This window comes from Pleurodeles waltl, chromosome 7, assembly GCF_031143425.1.
Source record: "Pleurodeles waltl isolate 20211129_DDA chromosome 7, aPleWal1.hap1.20221129, whole genome shotgun sequence".
In the NCBI taxonomy this organism is placed as follows: Eukaryota; Metazoa; Chordata; class Amphibia; order Caudata; family Salamandridae; genus Pleurodeles; species Pleurodeles waltl.
In genome coordinates this window covers 1390566715-1390579956 of record NC_090446.1, presented here as the reverse complement: position 1 = coordinate 1390579956, position 13242 = coordinate 1390566715, and the positions used below count along the sequence as shown (strand labels likewise).

Sequence of the window (13242 nt, the reverse complement as noted above, 5' to 3'; positions counted from 1 at the left end):
AGATAAAATGAAAGTAGGAATTCTTAAGTATCTAATCTAACAACTTAACTAGGAACTCTGCAATGACCTAGGAACTATCGAACTATCCTACGTGGCAGGGCATTTTCAGCAGAACATACATGTTACATACAAGCTAGACCTCATTGTATGCCAACATGAGCACATTTAAGCATGAAAGTGTGCATGTGACAGGCTTTGGGCCAAGAATTAAATGAAATGATTGAGTATACATTTGTTAGCATTAATGTTGAGTCGCCATATTTGTAGTTTCAATTCCATTTGGGTAAAGTTTTCAATAAGCAATAATCGCACCTCGGTTAGAACTCAATGGCTACGATAGTACCACTGCGCATTTTGGTATTATTCATGTTAAAACTCAGAAGGAAACTAACACCTAATTTTCTGGCTACTGTTAGTATTCAGAATACAATGTAATGTCATCATGTGCGGATTTGACTTAGAAGGAAGCTTAGATAGTTGCAATGCTTACCTTTCATTAACTTCTGCAAAAGTGACATTGTTAATGTTCTTAAGTACAACGTGAAAGCTGAGCAGGAGCGTCCCCCTCCCCCTCTCCACAGGGACACAATGGGAACTAATTTATAAAGAGATGCAAGATCCTAGTGAACATTTCTGATATTTGTTCTTATCTTTTTAATTATAAATTGTAATATTAATTATATCCCTGACGCGCATGACCTGTAGATGAATAATGCAAAATAGATGTCAGATCATAGTAAAATAGCAGACATTGTGTGTTTCTTATTTAAACCTGGGCTGGGCTCCACATATAATAACCCCTGCAAAGGAGCAATCCTTTTAAAGAGTTTATCTGACTCATAACACTGCCTATCTAAAAAGCATAGCTAGTTAGAGAGGAATGAGATACACCTGTCAGTTCCGCTTTTCTTCAAAAGTGGATGAGAAGTGGGAGAAGTGCTGGGCGGGTATCCTTAAAATTGTAGGGAATACAACAGATCTTACCTGAACCCGGGATTCCGAGAACTGGAATCAAACATGCGGTGTGCTAACGACCTATCAGGTGGAATGTTTGGTACTTGTATCTCATTGCTCAATGTTCCAGAGACCAAATCAACCCAAAAGGAGATTGTAGGAAGTTTGCTCTGTATATACTATTTCAAAGTAAGAAATAGTGTGCCCAGAGTCCAAGGGTTCCCCTTAGAGGTAAGATAGTGTCAAAAAGAGATCATTCTAATGCTCTACTTTGTGGTAGTGTGGTCGAGCAGTAGGCTTATCAGAAGGTCGTGTTAAGCATTTGTTGTGCACACACAGGCAATAAATGAGGAACACACACCCAAAGACTTACTCCAGGCCAATAGGTTTTTATATAGAAAAATATATTTTCTTAATTTATTTTAAGAACCACAGGTTCAAGATTTACAAGTAATACTTCAAATAAAAGGTATTTCACTTAGGTACTTTAGGAACTTTGAATAATCACAATAGCATGTACAGTTTTGGCAAAAATGCTAATAAGCTACTTTAAAAGTGGACACTGTGCAAAAATCAACAGTTCCTGGGGGAGGAAAGTAAATGTTAAGTTCACAGGTAAATAAAACACTTACAGGGTTCAAAGTTGGGTCCAACGTAGCCCACCGTTGGGTGTTCAAGGCAACCCCAAGGTTACCACACCAGCAGCTCAGGGCCGGTCAGGTGCAGAGGTCCAAGAGGTGCCAAAAACACATAGGCTTCAATGGAAACAGGGGTGCCCCGGTTCCAGTCTGCCAGCAGGTAAGTATCCGCGTCCTCGGAGGGCAGACCAGGGGGGTTTTGTAGGGCACCGGGGGGAACACAAGCAGGCACAGAAAGTACACCCTCAGCAGCACAGGGGCAGCCGGGTGCAGAGTGCAAACAGGCGTCGGGTTTCAGATAGGAATCAATAGGGAGACTGGGGGTCTCTTCAACGATGCAGGCAGGCACAGGGGGGCTCCTCGGGGTAGCCACCACCTGGGCTAGGCAGAGGGTCGCATGGGGGTTGCTCATGCACTGGAGTTTAGTTCCTTCAGGTCCTGGGGGCTGCGGGTGCAGTGCTGGTTCCAGGCGTTGGGTTCCTTATTACAGGCAGTCGCGGTCAGGGGAAGCCTCTGGATTGCCTTTGCAGGCGTCGCTGTAGGGGCTCAGGGGGGGTCAACTCTGGCTACTCATGGGCTCGCAGTCTCCGGGGAGTCCTCCCTGTAGTGTTAGTTTTCTGCAGGTCGAGCCGGGGCGTTGGGTGCAGAGTGGAAAGTCTCACGCTTCTGGAGCGAAACGTGGGGTCTTTAAAGTTGCTTCTTTGTTGCAGAAAGTTGCAATTTCTTGAACAGGGCCGCTGTTCTCAGGAGCTTCTTGGACCTTTAGATGCAGGGCAGTCCTCTGAGGCTTCAGAGGTCACTGGTCCCTGTTGGATGCATCGCTGGTGCAGTTTTCGACAAAGTAGGGAGACAGGCCGGTGGGGCTGGAGCCAAATCAGTTGTCCTCTCCGTCTTCACTGCAGGGCTTCAGGTCAGCAGACCTTCATCTTCTTTAGGTTGCAGGAATCTATCTTCCTCGGTTCTGGGAGCCCCTAAATACTGAATTTAGGGGTGTGTTTAGGTCTGGGAGGGTAGTAGCCAATGGCTACTGTCCTTGAGGGTGCCTACACCCTCTTTGTGCCTCCTCCCTGTGGGGAGGGGGGCACATCTCTAATCCTATTGGGGGAATCCTCCTTCTACAAGATGGAGGATTTCTAAAAGTAAGAGTCACCTCAGCTCAGGACTCCTTATGGGCTGTCCTGACTAGTGGGTGACTCCTCCTTGTTTTTCTAATTATCTCCTCCAGCCTTGCCGCCAAAAGTGGGGGCAGTGGCTGGAGGGGTGGGCATCTCCACTAGCTGGGATGCCCTGTGGTGCTGTAACAAAGGGGGTGAGCCTTTGAGGCTCACCGCCAGGTGTTATTGTTCCTGCAGGGGGAGGTGAGAAGCACCTCCACCCAGTACAGGCTTTGTTCCTGGCCACAGAGTGACAAAGGCACTCTCCCCATGTGGCCAGCAACATGTCTGGTGTGTGGCAGGCTGGCAAAAACTAGTCAGCCCACACTGGAAGTCGGGTATGTTTTAAGGGGGCCTCTCTAAGATGCCCTCTGGGTGTATTTTACAATAAAGTGCACACTGGCATCAGTGTGCATTTATTGTGCTGAGAAGTTTGGTACCAAACTTCCCAGTTTTCAGTGTAGCCATTATGGGGCTGTGGAGTTTGTGTTTGACAGACTCCCAGACCATATACTCTTATGGCTACCCTGCACTTACAATGTCTAAGGTTTTGCTTAGACACTGTAGGGGCATAGTGCTCATGCACATGTGCCCTCACATGTGGTATAGTGCACCCTGCCTTAGGGCTGTAAGGCCTGCTAGAGGGGTGACTTACCTATGCCACACGCAGTGTGAGGTTGGCATGGCACTCTGAGGGGAGTGCCATGTTGACTTAGTCATTTTCTCCCCACCAGCACACACAAGCTGTGAAGCAGTGTGTATGTGCTGAGTGAGGTGTCCCTAGGGTGGCATAAGACATGCTGCAGCTCTTAGAGACCTAACGCTAACCGAACAACAGGGGAATGGAGATGGTGGACTACATGGGTAAAATGTATAACATGGGGAGGTTGTCAGGGCGTATATTATCAGAGTATTGGTGGTGGGATAGATGATGATGTACTGCAACAGGAGGGTGGAAAGAAGGGAGGGATGGTTATGGATTCCGTTGGTATGTTTCTTTGATTAAATATATTCTCTCACCTTTCCCACTTGTGCCACCCGACCCACCGATCTCTACGATGCGAGCAGCGCATGCAGCACCCTATCCTCTCTCAAAAACCCAACAAAGTACAACTGATTCTAAAAAAGTAAGGAGTCCTGCTGTGTGGTGTTAGTACTTTGGGGATCAATCCTAGTTTCCCTGCTTGATCCAACTGTATGATCCTAGGAAATTGTTTTATTACTACTAAGGACATATCCCTTTAATCCCCTGCATTTATAAAATTCATTTTTTTATTCCTCCCCAAGGTGTAGCTTTGCAGTGCTTTGTTCTATAATCAGCTATACTCATCTGGTTGGCGAGAGAAACTAGGACACAGCACACTCCGCCTACATCCAAGAGGCCAGCGGCCCAAGAAACACAAGTGAGAAGGGGGAGGGTGTGGTTCTAGGGTAATGCAGGAGCCCATAATGCACATCATTTTCCTCAGTGTCAGATGTTGACCCTTGTGATAGGATAGAAGTGACTACTTAATCTTGCCTTGACTTCTTGCCCATTGGTAAGGCTCTTGTGGTGTGTTAATTTAGGATTGCTCCCAGAAAGGCTTTTTCCTTTCTGGTTTTAGGGATGATTTTTCATAGTTGATGGAGAATCCCAGTTTGTGTAATGTCCTTGTTGATGTTGTCTTTGCAGTAACGGCTGAATGTAATTGCCTTCATTAGACAGTCCTCTAGGTATGGGTAGACATGTATTCCCCTTCTCCAGAGGTGCACTGCCAACAAAGCTAGGTATTTTTTGAATACCTGCGGTGCTGATTTTATCTTGAAGGTAAGACCTTGGAATTGGCAGTGTATCTTGTCCACCATGAACCTTAGCAATTGTTTGCCGATTGTTCGTTGGTACGTAGAGATAAGAGTTTTGAGAACTATGGTTGCCATGTAGTGCCTTTTCCCTATAAAGGGATTGGCTTCTTGAAGGGATGTCACCTTGAATGTGTGTTTTTATTGACTTTTTCAGTGTTCTTTCATTCATTATTGGTCCTAGTGTCTTGCCTGGTTTTGGTACGAGGCAATATTTTGAATATACCAACCTCTTTGAGTATTTTTCTTGGTTGTAATAATTATATAGCTTGTTTGCTTAATAGGTCTTAAACTTTGTGTTCTAGCCAAATTTGTTCCTCCCTTTTATTTTTTTTCTTTTTGGAGTGAAATTGTTGGAGGTGGCTTTGTTAACTCCATTCAATACCCATGTCTTATAATATTTAGTATCCATTTGATGGAAGTAATCTTTCTCCATCTGTCAAGAAATCCTCTGATTCTTTCTTCGACCAGCGATTTATGAAAGAGGGTATTTTGTGTGCAGTCACTTGTTAGAATTAGTTTCCCATGGGGGGTCCCTCCTCTTCCACATCAATGAAAGGGCTGTCTTGTACTTGTTCTGTACTGCCATTGTGGTGGTGCTGATGCATCGCTCTGCTGGTGGCTGAAGGCTTCATGTGTGATGTGCAGCTGCATGGATCCTCTTGTAGGCGCCTTTTCTTCGCACCATGTCACTCTGAATGGTCCCTTGTATTGTAGGGCTTCCTTGGCCGCAGCGGTTTCATTATCGTTCTTCATGAGCTGCAGTGCCTTGTCAACTATCTCTCCAACAAGGGTGTCCCCCTTGTAAGGCTTGTTTATTTTCCCTGATTGGACCTCTTGCTTGAACCCGGAGATCCTCAGTCAAGCACGTCTGCACAGGGTAGTAGCACTGCATAGTTGCCATAGAGGCTGTATTCCCTGAGTCAAATGCTGACTTGCTTTGGTGATCGTCTTGCCTTCCTGCAACACATTATTCACCCTTTTCTTAAACTCATCTGGCAGGTGTTGCATGAGTTCTTCCATCTTCTCGCACTGCTAGTGGGCGTACCTGTTGAGTAGGGCAGTCAAACTGGCTTCATGCCATTGAGTTGCAGCAGACCGCTCCACCTTTCTTCCCACCAGGTCTATCCTCTTGTTTTTCTTAAGAGGATGGGGGCCTTTCTATATTGGGGTATTAGCTCTGTTGTGTGCTGTAGCCACAATGTGGGAGTCAGCCAGCACATTTCCTCTGATGAAGGATAGACACTGAGGAAAAACGGTACTTCTTTTCTACACTTGGGATGACAGGCTTTATTGCAACAGGCTCTTTGAAGGCCTTCTTGCCCTGGTCCAGAACACTGGGTGACATTGGGAGGAATTGGTTCCTCTTCTGGTCTTGCAGCATGTCTCTAGAAGGAAGCACGTATGTTCCTGTTCTAATGCACCCCATATGTAGTTCTGCTCTTAATAACTGCCTTATATGCAGTGATTTCATCTGGTGGTGATTGCCTCATCTCGAGATTCACCATAGATGTCATGGCACTCATCTGGGGATTCTCCTATCTGCGAGTATTTCTTCTACAGTCTTCTTCCAGCTCCTCCAGTGGATCTGGTGTAACTGGAGTTTCTAGTTCCTCCTGTCTTTCAGGATGCTGTTTTAGAACAATTTGATAAACTTGCAGAGAGTCGTCGAACTCCCTCTTCTTTATTATCAGGGCCTCTAATTTTGCCTCAAGGCATCTTCTCTTTCTCTCAGCCTCAAGCGATCTTGATTCACAATAAAGTTAGGCATTGCCATTTTGCTTTTTTAACATTGAAATGCTCTTCGAGATGAAATCCGATCTACTCATCGGTTCTGGGGAACTGCCACCCTTAGGGGTAGACATTGAGGTGGTCTTAGGCATTGAGGTCTACGGGGTCGGCATCAAGTCCTTTTTTGGGGGCCTGACCTTGCCCTTAAGCGGGAAGGTTTCCAATTGTGCTGCTGGTTTTTGGTTTGATTACCAATCGACCCTGAGGGTTTGCCTTCTGTTTGATGTCATCTCTCTGCATCTTCTTGTGCCCATTTTCTATTGGTACCTTGACTACACCATCTACTCCCTGTTCCTCTCCTTTGGCCTCCTCTTTGTCCTAGATTGTATTTTCCTTCTCACTTGACAATCAGAGGTCTTATAAAAACTCCAGTCTTACTTGTGGTGGGGCCATGGCATTGTGTGTCCACCTCTGTCTTTGCCTTGCTCCGATGGTCTTTTAAATAAGATGCTTTAATAAGTGCCAGGTCTTCAAGGCATTTTTGAATTGTAGATGATTTTCAGTAGGCTGAAGAGATGATGGCATACTGCGCTGTGCATCACTATGGGAATCCCCCAATGCATTATTAGCCATACCAAACCCCTAGAATTTAGCTGACCGAAAAGAGAAGTACTTTTTGAAGACCAACTCTAGGTGTTGTAGGAGGTGACCCGGCTTGACCTGTGAGCCGAAATAAGATTGTTACACTTCACATGGTGCTTTGCAGGGAGCCAGTACAATAACTTGCTCTGAGGAGTGACATGGGAAATGTTAAGTCTATAGATAGGACAGCTATTCCAAGCTCTCCAAGATCCTAAGTATACCTGCACCTAGGAGCTCGCCAAGCCCTGCCTGTACCTGCTCCTCTGATTTCATGCCCTTGGTGGCCTCATTTCTCCGCTTCCTGCTCTTGAGAGCTCCCCAGACGATGCATGTGTCTTGTCCTGACAACACCCCTTGCATGTGTCTGCACCTCAGAGTTCTACTGCCTGCAACCCTTCTTGTCTTTTTTTCTTACCTGTCTCCCTTGCCTCTTCTCTGGCTCTTGCCCTTGGGCCTTCTTGCGCTTCCAATACAAGGAGCTTCCCCTGGTCAGTCTGTGATCGTGAGTGAAGTGCACTCTGTGTCGCGTAACAAAAACAGCCTTTACTGTGATCACTAAATTCATGCTAGCTCAATGATATCAATGCGATGTGACCTGATCCATGTGACTATTAAAAACCTGATTGTTAAGGGCTTATCATGTGGCTGTGGAATCCAAAACCTGAATAAAGTAAATCAAACCTCACTGTGAAACCAAGTATTGACTACAATGTGTGTACTGGTTGGTCTATTTGCTCATGTTGTTGTACCAACAGCCATTTTCAGGGATGGTATGAACGTGATAACTGTTGTTACACTTTTTGGGTTGTCATTTCCCACCTCCAATCAACTTTTATCGCAGTGAGTCTGTCCTCTATATTCTTGGTGTGGGAATAGCATATGGACGTTTAACATACTAACACACACTAAGCAGGAGTAGATTCATACAGGTAGTAGAGTTCATGCATATGAAACACTGCTATATTTTACATAATACCAGAATTAAAAGCATAACGTTGGGTTGGTTTGATTTTATCACTGCCGTTTTTAGTGATGTCAAAAAACGTAATTATTGCTTTCACACTTTTTAGGGTTGAGCCTGCGTCGAATGCGCTCGCGCATGCGTATTGCAGCGAGACACTTAGGTATTAGAAAAGGGCTTGGAGCCCTGTCGACGTCACGTCAGTGTTTTTCATTGGTTCGTGGGATTGCCTATTAAAATCTGCTTGCTTTCATTAGTCGAAGGCATGCATACGTCATGCCTTTTCCAGTGGCTAGCCCTCCTCAAGCGCATCGACCAATTACAGAAAACATGCAAGGCTCGCTGTTTTCTGTCCGGCTCATGGACTCCTTTTTCTGTATTTTCCTAGCGCGATTTCGCTTGACAGAAGTCGAGCGCTTTACACAGTTAATTGCACGTTTTCGGGTTAAGTACATAAATGCACTTTTGCCGATAGGTGAAAAGTCGCGTTAGGAGTTTACAACGCTATCAGCTCTAACATGAGCAAACGCGAGACCCGTTGCATTGCAAATGCTTGTTTTGTCATTGCTCACCTCTAAGCAACTTTTACAGTAGTTAGTCTGTCAGTTATGTTTGTGGCACTGGATTAGCGTACTGCCGTCTAATGTACTAATATGCACTATGTTGGAGTGGATTTACACAGGTGGTAGAGCAGGTATGCCTGTTTGAACGGTCAGTTGCAGCTCCACGTGTACACTAGTATCACTAGCATTAACACATTTACACCAATTTTAATTACAAAGTGAAAGATTAAAAGGGAGTTTGGTAAAGTATTATATCGAGGCATTTCAAAATTAATACGGTAAAGTGTTTTGTGCCATTGGCTGTTTTACATGGCGCAATTGTGATCCAACTCCTGCCTCCAATGTTATTGCAATGAACCATGTTCCCAATAGATTTTGAAGGATATGCATGAGACCGGTTTTTGTACAATGTGTACTCCTTGTATCTTGTGCTTTGACGGTTTCTTTTGAATTTTGAAGAATAAAAAGACAGATATTATTTTGACAGAAATTACGATACACCTGTAGATCGTCTGTTTTGGGCGATGTTAAACCGACTACCATATTCCTGTGTTGTACTTAAAATGCCTAATCTCGTTATCTACAGCACGTATTTACTTATGTGAGTATATGTGGGATGGGCAGCTCCGATATTGGGCCAACAAGGTGGGGGAAACACGTGTTGATTGTTGGTCTTTAAAACAAGATTGCCGATTAGAATGTAATTATGCGTTTCTGAGAAGCACAAGTAAAAAAACTGATAACGTGACATGAAAAACGAAAGTATAGTTGTGTGGATCAATCAGTTTATGGATCCGTATCCTAACTAATCGAACGATCAAGGAAAACAAATGCAATGTCTAAAGTGAAAGCCTCTCCGCCCACTGCCCAATTCGTTCACTGTGACGCAGTAGGCACCATCACTAGCTATAAGTGCATGATTTCACCACTGCTATTTCTCGCTTAACTACAAGGCACTCCAAGTGGTACTAAATCTTGGAGCATAGCGACCAATTAGGTGCAAGCGGAATTTGGATGAAAATGTTTCCTGGTAGTTTTCTGACTTCGTTTTTTTTCTTCTGAATTATATTGTCTGTGGAGATGGCACACAACTGCTTTTTGCAACCAAATATCACGAACCAGTGACAACAACCCAGAACCCTTGCAAAGACCAGGTACTAGATTCACTGCTGCTTTCGCTCGGCTGTGCACTAACCTTGTTTTTCGCTCTCATATGACGGCAGATCACATTGATGCTGTTGATATGAAAATGCGACCAACACTAGAGTCAGAAGCCAGTAGTAATTTCGTCATATTAAGGAGTCAATTTCAGGAGATGATGAAGAGCAACACCAATATAGCCCCGGCTTTTTCGCACGAAGTCACCTACTGTTCGCGCGAGATTTTCCAATACCGCGAGAACTGGTGCTCCGCCCTAGCACGGGACCATGTTGCGTGGGTTCTGGATCACTCGTAGTTTGCAGAACCTTCTTGTCACTTCGGGCTCGTGGCCGTGTTTTGGCCCCCAGTCCCTTCACTACAGTGCTTGCCACAGGCCTTCATGTTTAGGGGCAAGGAGGGCCACAGCTCTTTCGGATACAAGGAGTTAAATATAAAGGGTTATATATCATGGGACTTGGTTGTCCAGGAGTTGAGAGATAGCCTGAGCAGAATGCGCTTCTTCAGGTGAACTAATGTTGGCGATCGTGCTCGTTTTCCATGAAAGAGTCTACGCTGCGTTTCGATATCTTTTGAAACATTTCTTCCAAGATGCTTCTGCGAGAATTGGTTAGTCAACCCACACTTGTAATTTTAAATCTCTAGTAAGTCTTTAGTATGACATGGGGCTGGGGGGTGCATCTTTTTTTTAGACTCCTTTGGAGCGATGAACTAACGGGCAGCTCGGCTGTTTTCACATTGTGCGAACATCATTACAAACTTCTGGTGAGCCGACTTTCCATGCATCCAGATTAAATTAAGCCTCCCTTGACTCTTCTTCCGCGGTTTGTCTTGTAGGTGTTGTTCCCTCCTAAGGTTATGTTGTTAAATTTCTGTACATTAATTCCAGATTATTTTCTTGTATTAGACGTTTTGACCGATAAAATCTGTTTTTACGTATTATATGCTTTGGCATCTGCGATTTGGGTTGCTGATAAGTATCCTATGCTATGTGTGACGCTTTTTACCACTTCTGTGCTATTAGTCAATGTCATTTTTTTTTCTGTTGGTTGTGGTTTTGCTTTTGTTGTTCTTGATATAGCTTTCAGCCATACAAAATGTTTTCGACCAAAAGCCAAGAATAGACTGAAAGTGCCACAGGCTGCTTCACATCTGTGTTGGTAGCCACTGTTTGAGCATGCAATTAAGTCTGTATCGTTCTTTTACTGCCCTCGCGTATGATTATGTACGCATGAAAAGTACAAAAAAGTGATGGATGGAATGCTTTATTTAGCCTTAGTCGTTGGTACTTACTCCTAGCTTTATCTCAGGCCATCTGGTTTTTTAGCCACCATGCTACCCCAGAGTAGACCCAGACATACGCAGATCAGTCTTGGTCCTGCTCCAGTAGAAACAGCACAGACCAAACTGCGAAGCCGATCTCTCCCTGTACCTCAACACAAGCAATTCAAGTTTGTTTTCAGCCTAACGGTCATCTTCAGTCAAGTGCAGCTTGGTTTCATTGACACAATGAGAACACAACCATGTCTAGTTATCCCTGTATTACTTACAGCATCACAATGGAATATACAAACAAGCAATCAATGAAATGTTGAAATATATGTATGCAAGTGTCATGTTGTGTGCCTGTGTTCAAGCAAGCAATTTTTACGTTATCAATGCTTGCTTTGTTTGTTAATCCCATTTGTATTTATTTACATGTTTTTTTGCTTTGATGAACTCAGTTCTAGGAAAATAATTAAGTTTTGGATTCAGATTTGCAAGTCTGAAATGGATTGCAGGTCAGGGTGAAATATTGTAAAATTGATGAAGAATATCTCAGGCAGTGGTTTGGGGACTACTGTACCAGGAAATCCGTGACTACCAATGGTAGCAAAACGGAGAGCATGGTATTCAGGCTGTTGTGTAGCCATTTTAGTTATAGCTCCAAACAAAGACATTCTTGATCACTCTGTGCTTCTTCCAAGGCTACAGCACGGTACATTGCCGGTGAACATGGTAGAAGTTTAGTCTCTAACATTCGTAGAAAATACACATCCTTACATAGGGACATTTTCTCAGAACATCGGTTGTGTTTTTATAAAAACACTTCAATACCCCTTACAGCCTAGAGGGAGATTCCAGCCAGTGAACCACAAGTGTATGCTGATTGCTGAATGCTTCACTACAGATGCTAATGCAGACCGCAGGCCTTTGCTCAGGTATGGGGTTTTGATGTCTTCCCAGGGGAACCTGAAGGGCAGAATTAGAGCTTAATATGCTGTGCTCGATCATAACCTAGGTAGGGATTAGTCCATCGATTATAGTGACAATATGATAGTGTTGTTTTTATGCTTCACTCTTCTCGTCACAATTTTAATACTTCCATGTTGTCATCCTGGTTATTGCAGCTCATGCTTTGCTATCTACGATGCAGTCATTTTATTAAATTCATTATTAAGACACATACTGCTTCTGTTTGTCATTTATGTATGAGACTGAATTGTAAATGAGAGAATTGGATGAGACCTCAGTGACCACAACTTCCCTGAGAAGCCAAATATCTCATGCGCTCAGCTTCCCAGTCATCACTATCCTTTGGTAGAGATGAGCCACTGCTAGTTAGCCGGAGCAACCCCGGATTGGAGCGACAGATGTCACCTGCAGTGGGTTAGACTTAGTCTCCCACACCGCAGGCAATTCTGCCTCTCAAAATCCAGTAGTCTCATTAGAATAATAGAGTCTATGCGACATGGCGCCCAACGTTTCGTCAGGCATTAATTTTCGGGTCCTCCGGAGTATCTCTGTCTCATTATATATAATGACGCCTCTATACCATATACAGAGACGTCCGTGGTACTGAGGATTTCCACCTCAGCTACGTAGGATATCCTATTTGTAGCTGGAGGTTGTTCAAGCTTGAACAACAAAAGGAAAACTCCATTTGGTGTGCCTACTCTGAACCTATAGTCTGTCTATAATGGCAAATCCACAGCAGATACAAATAGCAGTTAATATGAGACAACCTCTAACTGCACATTTATTAGCAAATGGCCTAACGCCCCAGGTGGGGTCCAGTCACATTCGTGGTGGATGCCCATGCAGCTTATAGAACAGAGCTTTTTAATTCTTGGGTCACATTTCCAGCAGTTGATGGGAACACAAATAGATTCATCATTATACACTTGCAAATGTGCCTGCAATACCTTTATCTTATCAAGAACATAACAACTGGCTTGATGGCGCCCAACCCTACACAATTTTACCAGTAAGGTTGGGTCCTCTAAGTAATGAAGGTCATACCTGGCCTTTATTGGCCACCTATACACCACATCCTGAAGTTTCAAATTTAGCAGTGTCTGAGGTTCACCGTTTATATACAGAGTTAACAGCGGTATATAGACGATTAGTACAATTCGTAATGCAAACATTAAATACAAACCCGGCACGTGCTGCTCCGGCACATCCACATGCAGCAACGCCAGGTATAAATCCGGCAACTGTACATTCAATAATGGATAAAGTACCCGCCAAACGGGAGGAAACTCCATTTTGGTTAGCACAAAAAATTAATGTGCAGGAGGCAGTGTTTCCCCATACAGGATCTCAGGATAAACATAGAA

General features: G+C 44.1%; 1 pseudogene; it reads right to left on the bottom strand.

The window, feature by feature from the left end:
• Positions 1-275: 275 nt before the first annotated feature.
• On the bottom strand, positions 276-357 carry LOC138247478 (U4 spliceosomal RNA; annotated as a pseudogene).
• Positions 358-13242: the final 12885 nt, after the last annotated feature.